The sequence below is a fragment of the Hylobates moloch genome, unplaced genomic scaffold (assembly GCF_009828535.3).
Source record: "Hylobates moloch isolate HMO894 unplaced genomic scaffold, HMol_V3 SCAFFOLD_18, whole genome shotgun sequence".
In the NCBI taxonomy this organism is placed as follows: Eukaryota; Metazoa; Chordata; class Mammalia; order Primates; family Hylobatidae; genus Hylobates; species Hylobates moloch.
This window is the reverse complement of record NW_026652293.1, coordinates 78,222,743-78,235,654: the sequence shown is the minus strand read 5'-3', so window position 1 is coordinate 78,235,654 and position 12,912 is coordinate 78,222,743.

The window sequence follows — 12,912 nt, the reverse complement described above, 5'->3', positions numbered from 1 at the left end:
AGTGCTCACCTGATTGTTGGTTTTATAACGATGCTGTCTTTATGTGGATAATTGTTGAATTTGGCATTCCTGCTGGGGGGACGGTCAGTGGAGCCTTCTAGTCAGCCATTTTCTCCACCCTCCTGCAGACTAGCAATCTTGATCGCCTTAATTCCACTTCAAGAATTGAGATAATTTGTTGCTGAGTTTTAGTCGACTTCCATCACCCTTACCCCTAGGGTAGAGTTCTTTGAGATCTCAGCCCCAAAATAGAGGGAATTATTAGGCCCTCATTGTTGAGCCCTAGACTCCAGTTTTTGCCTCCTAGTTTCTTGAAACTGAGAAGTGCTGCTCAGCTTTTCAGCTTCTTCAGCCTCTTTCGAAATAGAGTAGTGAGGGTCGATACCAAAATATTCAGTGCTTTCAATAGTGTGATAAAGGATATTGACTTAATCTCCAGTCAGGAGGATTGTACTTCATTAAAAGTGGCCTCTAGGAGTGCTCTGAAGTTCCTAAGAGCATCATAATCATACTGTGTCTCGCCCCTCTAGATGACCAGATAAATCATGGTATTTTTTTTTTTAAAAATGGTAGAATCATCTAAGAGTGCTTCAGGTGCTACAGCTTATAAGTTCCATTGGCTCTTTTCTCTGCTTTAGAACATATGAAGACATGTTGCTACCTGTGTGTTGTAACTAGGGGTGGGGATGCCTGCATTTGGTGAGTGAAGGTAACTTAGAGCAGGGCCCCTGTGCAGGCCCTCTCATTCTGCTAGACTAAATTCAGAACCAAGAGTCACCAGGAACAGAAGGAACAACAAAAATAACTACTGTAGATTAAGGCTGCAAGGTAGTTGATTTGACTCAACTTTCCAACAGAGCCCTTGAGGTAGACAAAGGTGCTAGTGCCAGCGTCCTCTGCAGTCTGAGCAATAAGGCTAGAGGTGAACAAGTTGCCACTGCAGGCTTTTCTGAAGGAAAGAGGCAGACAGTTCCCCTTCTCTCTAGCTCTATATCCCTGCCACCTTCTCCCCAGGGCTTCCTGGTCTTGATCTACCTTATCTACAGAACAGTTTCAAGATGGCCAAATGCCCAGAGTTTTCCAGGGTAGTCCCACATTGCATTCATTTTGGCTTTTGTCCATTTAAATGTGAAATTCTAGTATTTTGACAACCAATCTACCTTAAAACATTTTGCTGTAAAAGGTACATAATGTGTGCTTTACCATTCTAACCATTTTAAAGTGGAAAGCTCAGTGGTGTTGAGTACATTTGCATTGTTCTCCAGCTGTCACCACCATCCATTTTTCAAATGTTTCCATCTTCCCAAACTGAAACTATATACCATTAAACAATGACCCCCGCTCCACCGTGGGAACCACCACTCCACTTTCTGTCTCTGAATTCAACTACTCTACGCATCTTGTATAAGTGGAATCACACATTATTTGTCTCTCTCTGTCTGGTTGATTTCACTTAGCATCATGTCTTCAGGGTTCATCCATGTGCAAATGTGCAGCATGTGTCAGGAATTTCATTCCTTTCTAAGACTCAGTAATACTCTATTGTATGTCTATATCTGCTTTTGTTTATCCATTCATTAGCCAGTAGACACATAGATCATTATTACTGTCATTTCGCTATTGTGAATAGTGTTGCTATGAACATTGATACACAGGTATCTATTCAAGTCCCTGCCTTCAATTCTTTGGGTTGTGTACTCAGAGGTGAAATTGCTGGATCACATGTTAATAGTGATCCTGTGTTTCCTTTTTTGAGGAGCTGCCCTACTGTTTTCTATACCAGCTGCACCATTTTACATCCCCACTAGCAATGTGCAAGGCTTCCAGTTTCTCCACATCCTTGTCAACTGTTGTGATTTTCTGGTTTTTTTTTTTTTTTTGGAAATAGCCATCCTGATAGGTGTGATCAGGATAGATCCTGATTGTGGTTTTGATTGGCATTTCCATAATGATTAATCAAACTACCTTTTGTTTTTGCCAGACTTGACATCTAACCTACTTTTTGTATCTGGAATTAGGATAAAACTCCTTTGCTAGACAACATAGGGATGTTTGGTCAAAAAGGTAAGCACCATCAAAATCCACCTGAGGGATGGCTGAATTAGTGGAGTCTGTGTGTTGAGTCTTCAGGATATGTGGTAGGTGAAGGCTCTGGTCTGAGGCCTAGCAGGCCCAGCTCAAGGAATGTGCATAGGGAACATTGTAGCCCCTCCCCATCTCGAGGCACAGTGAAATCCACTTCAAATACAATGGCTAGTACCTTTTTACTATGGGGGAGAATTTGACATTCATTTCCAAGAGGTGCCATCTTTCATCTCAATGTGTTTCATGGGTCATGTGATCTCCGATTACTAAGGTGACACTTAGGACAATTTTATGGCAAATTGAGTCCCAAATTACAGCCCCTGAAGGGGTACGCATTAATAATGGCCTGTAAGAGCATCAGTAGGGGGCCTGAGCCAGGTTCCAGCGCAATCAAATGCAGTCACTAATGTAGCATTTCAGCAAGACCAAGAGGAATGTATTATTAAAGACACATGTGCTGATCTTCTCTTTTCAAGAAAGGAGTACTCAAATTATCATAGACACCCACTGGATTGTAGAATAATGAAGACAGAATTATTTTTGCATGAATTGGGATTTCCTTGTGGCTGAGTTAAGAAGCATGACCCACTGTGAATGAATTGGATGACTTTTTTTTCTAAGCATCAACCACTTTGTTTTATTTCTCCTTTAGGCATTTCTAGGCATTTTACTTTTCAGATGTGAGGAGTCAATGCCTCTAGCACAAGACGATGTGAGGAAGCCTGGCTGGGTCATTAATAAGCAAAACCTGGGGGGAAAAAAAAAAAAACAGCATTACCCATAGAATACTTTTTGTCCTGAGAGATTTCACGATTGGAATGCATCTGTGCGTGGTAATGTGCTGAGTTTGTTGTTTTTTTTTTTTTGAGACGGAGTCTCGCTCTGTCGCCCAGGCTGGAGTGCAGTGGCGCAATCTCGGCTCACTGCAAGCTCCGCCTCCTGGGTTCACGCCATTCTCCTGCCTCAGCCTCCCGAGTAGCTGGGACTACAGGCGCCCGCCACCGCGCCCGGCTAATTTTTTGTATTTTTAGTAGAGACGGGGTTTCATCGTGGTCTCGATCTCCTGACCTCGTGATCCGCCTGCCTCGGCCTCCCAAAGTGCTGGGATTACAAGCGTGAGCCACTGCGCCCGGCCTGTGCTGAGTTTTGTAAGATGCTATCAAGGCAGGTTTCCTACCTTTTGAGAATCTGCTCTAGAAACCAGATATTGATGTTGATGTTCGTGTGCCCGCACATGCACGTATGATCATGAACGTGAATAAAAATAAGAGTTAGACAAGAAAATGGTGTTCTCTCAAGTGACAAGCAACATGACCCTAGGATTTAGGTAGCTCTCCATACATTTAATATTAAATGGTTACTGGATTCTTTTTAGGTTTCAGGAACATTGACTGATCACATTGCAAATATGTGTAAAAACCATTCTCTGGGATTTCACTCTGTTGAGTTTGTACTTTCTATATGTGGAGTATGCATTTCTAGTCAATATAAAAGAGTAAACATTATTCTTTGCTATTCTGGTTTTCATTAAGGGCTTCAGATTCCCTGTTATGGGAATTCATTCCCCACTGAAAATACATTGAATATCTACCCAATGCAAGACCCTTTGCTAGGTACTAAGGGAACAGACATTGTCTCTGCCCAATCAGAACTTACCATCTAGCCATGAAGACATATCTGAGCATGTCTTCTGTCCTCCTTTTTCCTGCCTGTCTTCCCATTACATCTATGTTCCTCCTCCTCCTTCCTTGACCTCCCCTTCCTCCCTCCTCCTTTCTCTCCTCCCTCCTCTCTCCTTTTTGGCTGTTTTTTTTTTGAGACAAGGTCTCGCTGTGTTGCCCAGGCTGGAGGGCAGTGCCCATTCTGCAGCCAGGAACTCCTGGGCTCAAGCAATCCTCCCATATCAGCCTCCCAAGTTGCTGGGACTACAGTTGTGCGCCACCACACCTGGCTAATTTTTAAAATTTTGTGTAGAGATGGAGTCTTGCTCTGTTGCTCAGGCTGATCTCAAACTCCTGGCCTCAATCAGTCCTCCCACCTTGGCTTCCCAAAGTGCTGGGATTACAAGTATGAGCCACCAGGCCCAGCCAGCATTTCTTCTTCTGCACAGCTTGGCACTTAGTCATTCCCCAGGAAACTTAGCACATCAGAATAGTTGCTTCTTTCTTTATCTTTCTCCCGCACTAGACTCCACATCCCTGGAGGAAGGGGCCTGGGTTTCTTCCCTCTCTGTTGCTTCAGCTGCTGACACCATGCTCGGCTCATTGCAGTTCATCATTGGATGAATGTGCCTGAAGAACCGTGCGCCAGACATTGTGTTGGGCTGAGTGGAGGGTGGTCCTGCCCTGGAAGAGCTCTCAGGCCAATAGAGAGAGAAAGATGGTACAATAGACCATGGAAGGGAGAGCAATCATGAGTGAGACAGAATAAGCTTGAGGGATTGAGGGCGCTTACAGAAGGGGCAGCTTTCAAAGTTGGATCACCCTCCTTTAAGCTAGGTTGCTGTACTCTTGGGCTTTTCCAGCAGTGCCTTGCCAGGTGCAGGCCTTCAGGAAGTGTTTGCTGGACTATATGCTCCGTTGGGTAAAGGTTTGGACCTTGTCTGTCTCACTTGCTATTGTCTCTCCACTTCCAGCACTACACCTTACACATTGCGGTGGCCAATAAATATTTGTGCAATGAATACATGAATGAAGCAACAACCAAGTCCTCCTCCCTGTTTTTCCCAAATGTCTGTCTCATTTTCCCTCTCACTTTCTGACTTGCCCTTGTCCAAAGGGATGAGCTAATGCTTACCTCAGTGGGGTGGTGCTGAAGATCAAAGGCAACAGTACTGTCTCTATAAACTTGAGTTACTATTCTCTGCCTCTTCCCTGGCAAGGGGGATGTTGGGGAAGCTGGGCTGGGCTGACCTGGTTGGAGTTCAGATGCCCTCAGGAATTATTTATGCTCCTGCCAATGCAAAAAAGACTCAGGCCTTCCCATTTTACCATTCTTTAGAAGTTTCGTAGGTTTTAATAAAGACCTTAGAGATTTCCTTCTTTGCAACTAGAAAAGAATAATTCAGGTGCAGTAATTAGGGTTCACGCAGTCAGTGTTGACGTGGAGGGACCTAATGAGGTTCTTTCCTTTTTTCTTATCGGACTCTCCCAAAGGGAGTGCTTACTGGAGAAAAAGGAAGCCCACAGTGATGGAGGGCCGTGGCCTGTGTTAGTCAGGGTCCTCCAGAGAAACAGCCGAAAGGTTGTGTGTATGTGCAGAAAGAGGAAGCTGCATTCCGTGCATATCCACGGATTTACATGGGAGTAGGGAGGGCGGCTGAATCATGCTTAAATACTAGACGGGCTGTGACCGACCCAGGCTCTGGAGGCTGCTGGGAGGGACCTCCTGTGCCTGAGTGATGTCAAATGCACCTGCAGGGAAAGAGCACCTTCCTTCCCCCAGGACTCCCCTGAGCAGAAAACATCTTAGTCATTTGTCGTGGTTTAGGAGCACAGCTACCTGGAGACAGGGCAAGGCTGGCTGGCCTCAAGAGGTGGTGCACAAGCTCTGAGATTTTTCAGCTGCTCCCTTCTCTGAGCTGCTGCCGCCCTCACCGTCTAAACTACTTATTCTGGCTTTGGCAACACACCTATCAAATTCCTGAGATGCTAATAAAGCGGGTGAAGGAAAAGAGCAGGAGGAGGTCAATGGCAGTATTCTCTATGCCTGGCTTCCCAAACACATCCACAGGAAAGAAGGGGCTGGTTGGGAATTGAGGATGTTGGTAAACCTGGTTTATGTTTTCAGGCTTCCGAAAAGAAAACTTGTGGGACAGGAACCCCAGGACTTGAGCAAAATTGTGGTGAGGGTTAAATCTGTCTCCTCTCAGCATCTGACCGCTGCTGGTCTCCAGCCTCCTCTCGACCACCTAGAAACCCAGGCCTCAGCTGGCCTACTGCCCACTCAAGGCAGGTCTAGCTTCTACAGCTAGATATTCTTTTCCTTTTTCCTCTAGAATTAAAACACCCATTCTAAAAAAGAAAACAAAAATAAACAAAAATCAGCAGCTCCTCTAGGCTGGCAACTTCTGCTTAGCCCGTCATTGAAGGCACTCTGGCCATCATTCTCCCTGGGTGGGTCCACACTCCCAGAGGAGCTGGTTAACCTCAGCGTCAGGAGCAGGTGGGCATTCCAGAGAATTCTGAGCCTGCCTTTAGAAACACCTTGCTCGTTACAGCTATGTCCCTGCTCCAGTAACCCAGCTGCCTCTGCTCCCTTTTGTGGCTGGTTTCGATGTAGAGCAGTGGTTCCTAGCAGGGGCACGAGTGCCCATCATGTCTCCCACTCCCTCCTCACCCTCGCTCACCCCAGGAACCTCTACGGCTAAGGCCCGTGAGACGCCCACCTCAGCAGCCTCGGAGGGGCTAGGCTGGGCATGCGTGCGAGACCCCACGCGTTCCTCCAGGGTAGGGGCTGCCTTGCCTTCCGACAGATACGTGCGTGTGAGCACACAATGCTGCCTAAATCCATAATTCATAATTTCTCAGAGACAGGTGTTAGGCAAAGACTCTATTATTATCTGCTTCATTTTGGCGTGGAAAATGGATAAATCGGGTCCACACCCACATGGTGGCTGCAGGAGACGGTCTGAGCAATGGCCTCTGTGGCTTTTCCACCCCCCCACCGAGGCACAGGGCTTGAGGAACAGCTGTGTGCTGAGTGGGGCCTCTCCCCAGGGTGGTGGCTGTAGAATGAATACTGAATACTGGTCTATTATTTGGGTAGTAATTTGTTTTAAAGTAAAGTACTTGGTATAAGCTGTGTGTGTGTGTGTGTGTGTGTGTGTGTGTGTTCGCTTCTGCAGTAGTAATCTGGAATCCACGATTCAGGAGTGATTAGTTCATGTCTGAGGGCCTATTTTCAGGAATTGATACTCCAGAGGTCCCTGTAGTAAGCATTTTAAATATCATTACCTAAATCTAACCAGGAGGCTCAGGAATGAACATACAGGCCATTTAGAAATGGGGTTTTTTGGTAAAAGAAGTGGAGTTAAAGATATGTGGTTGACTTCAAAAATATTACAAGCCCACCATCCTTGCATGAGGTGGGTATAAGAATCCAGCAAGCCAGGGACCTGTCCCTTTTGGAACCAGGTTCTAGGTCTAGAGCTCCATTCAGCCAGGCGTCCCCTCTGCATGCTGCAGGCCTGGCTTCTGCCACCAGAGTTGGTCCCGGTGAGCCTTTCCTGCAGATGCTCCTCCGAGTGCCTGATGATAGAGAGGGGGACTCCGCCCAGCACACGGGAGCCGTCTGTGGGACCACTTCGAGCTCCTTTGCTTAAGAAGTTTCTTTTGTTTTTTTTTGGGGGGGGGGGCTCACCATAAATCATAGTATTAACATAAATTTTCTGATCAAGTTGGTACAGTGTGGCCCACAGACTCAGGAATGGACAAACTTTCTTATCAAGCAGAATATTCAAGAACTCTTGATCAAGCAAAAGTCAGTCATGCAGAGAACCTTTTTCTTAGGAGTATGCCGGGTTTGAGGAAACCAGACCCGCTGATCAAACCCTTTCTACCATAATTTTAGATTCCTTAGCAATTAACTAGTTGACATGTAGTTGTCAGTGTATTCACAGAGTTGTGTAAACAACATGACAATCTAATTTTAAAAATCCTCATCATCCCAAAAACGAACCGTGGCCCATCAGCAGGCATTGGCCATTCCTGCCTCCCACTCACTACCACAGCTTCCTACTGCTAATCTAGTTTCTATCTGTACGGATCTGTAAGGGTTCCTTCGGTATTCTGGATACTGGTTCTTTATCAGATAGATGATTCACCAATATTTTCTCAATCTGCAGATTGTCTTCCCCTCTTTAAATAGCATCTTCTGATATAAATTTTTTAAATTTCGATGAAGCTCAATATGTTTAGTTTTTGTTTCCTCACTTGCACTCTGGCGTCATGTCTAAGAAACCATTGCGTAATCTAATGTCACGAAAATGAGTATTTATACTGCTTTCTTTAGATCTTACGTTTAGGCTTATGATGAACTTTGAGTTAATTTTTGTATGTGGAATGATGTTTGGGTCCAGACTCCTTCTTTTGCATGTGGATAGTCAATTGTCCCAGCACCATTTTTTAAAAAGACTCTTCTTTCCCCATTTAATTGTCTTGGCATCCTTGCCAAAAATCAATTGGCCTTAAATATGAGAGTCTACGGTCTATTTCTATATATTAGTCCTCATGCTTACACCATACTGTCTTTTTAATTAATATAAGTTTAACTGATGAATCATAATTGTTTTACATTTATGGGGTACAATATGGTGTTTTGATACATGTATACTATTTGAAATGACTAAAGCTAATTTGCGTATGACCAACTTTCTTGCCTTTCTTTGAGACCAGTTTGAAATCAACTCTCCTCATTTTTTTATTTTAATTTTTTATTGTATTTTAAGTTCTGGGGTACATGAGCAGAACGTGCAGTTTTGTTACGTAGGTATACACGTGCCATGGTGGTTTGCTGCACCCATCAACCCATCATCTACATTAGGTATTTCTCCTAATGCTATCCTTCCCCCCTCCCCCCACCCCCTGACAGGCCCTGGTGTGTGATGTTCCCCTCCCTGTGTCCATGTGTTCTCATTGTTCATCTCCCACTTGTAAGTGAGAACATGTGGTGTTGGGTTTTCTGTTCCTGTGTTAGTTTGCTGAGAATGATGGTTTCCAGCTTCATCCATGTCCCTGCAAAGGACATGAACTCATCCTTTTCTATGGCTGTATAGTATTCCATGGTGTATATGTGCCACATTTTCTTTATTCTGTCTATCATTGATGGACATTTGGGTTGGTTCCATGTCTTTGCTGTTGTGAACAGTGCCACAATAAACATATGTGTGCATGTGTCTTTATAGTAGAATGATTTATAATCCTTTGGGTATATACCCAGTAATGGGATTGCTGGGTCAAATGGTATTTCTGGTTCTAGATCCTTGAGGAATCGCCACACTGACTTCCACAATGGTTGAACTAATTTACACTCCTACCAACAATGTAAAAGTGTTCCTATTTCTCCACATTCTGTTGTTTCCTGACTTTTTAATGATCGCCATTCTAACTGGTGTGAGATGGTATCTCACTGTGGTTTTGATTTGCATTTCTCTCATGACAAGTGATCATGAGCTTTTTATCATATGTTTGTTGGCCACATAAATGTCTTCTTTTGAGAAGTGTCTGTTCATATCCTTTGCCTGCTTTTTGATGGGGTTGTTTGTTTTTTTCTTGTAATTTTAAGTGATTTGTAGATTCTTGATATTTGTTAGGTGGATAGATTGCAAAAATGTTCTCTCATTCTGTAGGTTGCCTGTTCACTCTGATGATAGTTTCTTTTGCTGTGCAGAAGCTCTTTAGTTTAATTAGATCCCATTTGTCAATTTTGGCTTTTGTTGCCGTTGCTTTTGGTGTTTTAGTCATGAAGTCTTTTCCCATGCCTATGTCCTGAACATTATTGCCTAGGTTTTCTTCTGGGGTTTTTGTGGTTTTAGGTCTTACGTTTAAGTCTTTAATCCATCTTGAGTTAATTTTTGTGTAAGGTGTAAGGAAGGGGTCCAGTTTCAGTTTTCTGCACATGGCTAGCCAGTTTTCCCAACACAATTTATTAAATAGGGAATCCTTTCCTCGTTGCTTGTTTTTGTTAGGTTTGTCAAAGATCAGATGGTTGTAGATGTGTGGTGTTATTTCTGAGGCCTCTATTCTGTTCCATTGGTCTATTTATCTGTTTTGGTACCAGTAGTGTGCTGTTTTCATTACTGTAGCCTTATAGTATAGTTTGAAGTCAGGTAGCATGATGCCTCCAGCTTTGTTCTTTTTGCTTAGGATTGTCTTGGCTTTGTGGGCTCTTTTTTGATTCCGTATGAAATTTAAAGTAGTTTTTTCCAATTCTGTGAAGAAAGTCAATGGTAGCTTGATGGGGATAGCAATGAATGTATAAATTACTTTGGGCAGTATGGCCATTTTCACGATATTGATTCTTCCTATCCATGAGCATGCAATGTTTTTCCATTTATTTGTTTTCTCTCTTATTTCCTTGATCAGGGGTTTGTAGTTCTCCTTGAAGAGGTCCTTCACATCCCTTGGAAGTTGTATTCCTAGGTATTTTATTGTCTTTGTAGCAATTGTGAATGGGAGTTCACTCATGATTTGGCTCTCTGTTTGTTATTGGTGTATAGGAATGCTTGTGATTTTTGTACATTGATTTTGTATCCTGAGACTTTGCTAAAGTTGCTTATCAGCTTAAGGAGATTTTTGGACTGAGATGATGGGATTTTCTAAATATACAATCATGTCATCTGCAAACAATTTGACTTCCTCTTTTCCTATTTGAATACCCTTTATTTCTTTCTCTTGCCTGACTACCCTGGCCAGAACTTCCAATACTATGTTGAATAGGAGTGGTGAGAGAGGGCATACTTGTCTTGTGCTGGTTTTCAAAGGGAATGCTTCCAGTTTTTGCCCATTTAGTATGATATTGGCTGTGGGTTTGTCATAAATCGCTCTTATTATTTTGAGATATGTTCCATCAATACCTAGTTTATTGAGAGTGTTTAGTATGAAGGGGTGTTGAATTTTGTTGAAGGCCTTTTCTGCATCTATTGAGATAATCATGTGGTTTTTGTCATTGGTTCTATTTATGTGATGGATTATGTTTATTGATTTGTGTATGTTGAATCAGCCTTGCATCCCTGGGATGAGGCCAGCTTGATTGTGGTGAACAAGCTTTTTGATGTGCTGCTGGATTCGGTTTGCCAGTATTTTATTGAGGATTTTTTGCGTCGATATTCATCAGGGATATCGGCCTGAAATTTTCTCTTTTTTTTGTTGTGTCTGTGCCAGGTTTTGGTATCAGGATGATGCTGGCCTCATAAAATGAGTTAGGGAGGAGTCCCTCTTTTTCTATTGATTGGAATAGTTTCAGAAGGAATGGTACCAGCTCCTCTTTGTACCTCTGGTAGACTTTGGCTGTGAATCCATCTGGTCCTGGACTTTTTTGGTTGATAGGCTATTACTGCCTCAATTTCAGAACTTATTATTGGTCTATTCAGGGATTCAACTTCTTCCTGGTTAAGACTTGGGAGGGCGTGTGTGTCCAGGAATTTATCCATTTCTTCTAGATTTTCTAGTTTATTTGCTTAGAGGTGTTTATAGTATTCTCTGATGGTAGTTTGTATTTCTTGGGATCAGTGGTGATATCCTCTTTATCATTTTTTATTGCGTCGATTTGATTCTTCTCTCTTTTCTTCTTTATTAGCCTGGCTGGTGGTCTATTTTGATAATCTTTTCAAAAAACCAGCTCCTGGATTCAATGATTTTTTGAAGGGTTTTTTGTGTCTCTATCGCTTTCATTTCTGCTCCGATCTTAGTTATTTCTTGTCTTCTGCTAGCTTTTGAATCTGTTTGCTCTTGCTTCTCTAGTTCTTTTAATTGTGATGTTAAGGTGTCAATTTTAGATCCTTCCTACTTTCTCTTGTGGGCATTTAGTGCTATAAATTTCCCTCTAAACACTGCTTTAAATGTATCCCAGAGATTCTGGTACGTTGTGTCTTTTTTCTCATTGGTTTCAAAGAACATCTTTATTTCTGCCTTAATTTTGTTACTTACCCAGTAGTCATTCAGGAGCAGGTTGTTCAGTTTCCATGTAGTTGTGTGGTTTTGAGTGAGTTTCTTAATCCTGAGTTCTAATTTGATTGCACTGTGGTCTGAGAAACTGTTATGATTTCCATTATTTTGCATTTGCTGAGGAGTGTTTTACTTCCAATTATGTGGTCAATTTTAGAATAGATGTGATGTCATGCTGAGAAGAATGTATATTCTGTTGATTTGGGGTGGAGAGTTCTGTAGATGTCTATTAGGTCACTTGGTCCAGAGCTGAGTTCAAGTCCTGAATGTCCTTGTTAATTTTCTGTCTTTTTGATCTGTCTAATATTGACAGTGGGGTGTTAAAGTCTCCCACAATTACTGTGTGGAGTCTAAGTCTCTTTGTAGGTCTCTAACAACTTACTTTATGAATCTGGGTTCTCCTGTATTGGATGCATATGTATTTAGGATAGTTAGCACTTCTTGTTGCATGATCCCTTTACCATTATGTAATGCCCTTCTTTGTCTCTTTTAATCTTTGTTGGTTTAAAATCTGTTTTATCAGACACTAGGACTGCAACCCCTGCTTTTTTTTTTTTTTTTTTCTTTCCATTTGCTTGGTTAATATCCCTTTATCTTGAGTCTATGTGTGTCTTTGCACATGAGATGGATCTCCTGAATACAGCACACCGATGGGTTTTGCCTCTATCCAGTTTGCCAGTCTGTGTCTTTTAATTGAGGCATTTAGCCCATTTACATTTAAGGTTAATATTGTTATGTGTGAATTTGATTCTGTCATTTGATGCTAGGTCGTTATTTTGCCCGTTAGTTGATGCAGTTTCTTCAAAGTGTTGATGGTCTTTACAATTTGGTATGTTTTTGCAGTGCTGGTAGCGGTTGTTCCTTTCCATGTTTAGTGCTTCCTTCATGAGGTCTTGTAAGGCAGGCCTGGTCATGACAAAATCTCTCAGCATTTGCTTCTCTGTAAAGGGTTTTATTTCTCCTTCACTTATGAAAGTTAGTTTGGCTGGATATTAAATTCTGGGTTGAAAATTCTTGTCTTTAAGAATGTTGAATATTGGCCCCCACTCTCTTCTGGCTTGTAGGGTTTCTGCAGAGAGATCTGCTATTAGTCTGATTGGCTTCCCTTTGTGGGTAACCCGACCTTACTCTCTGGCTGCACTTAACATTTTTTCCTTCATTT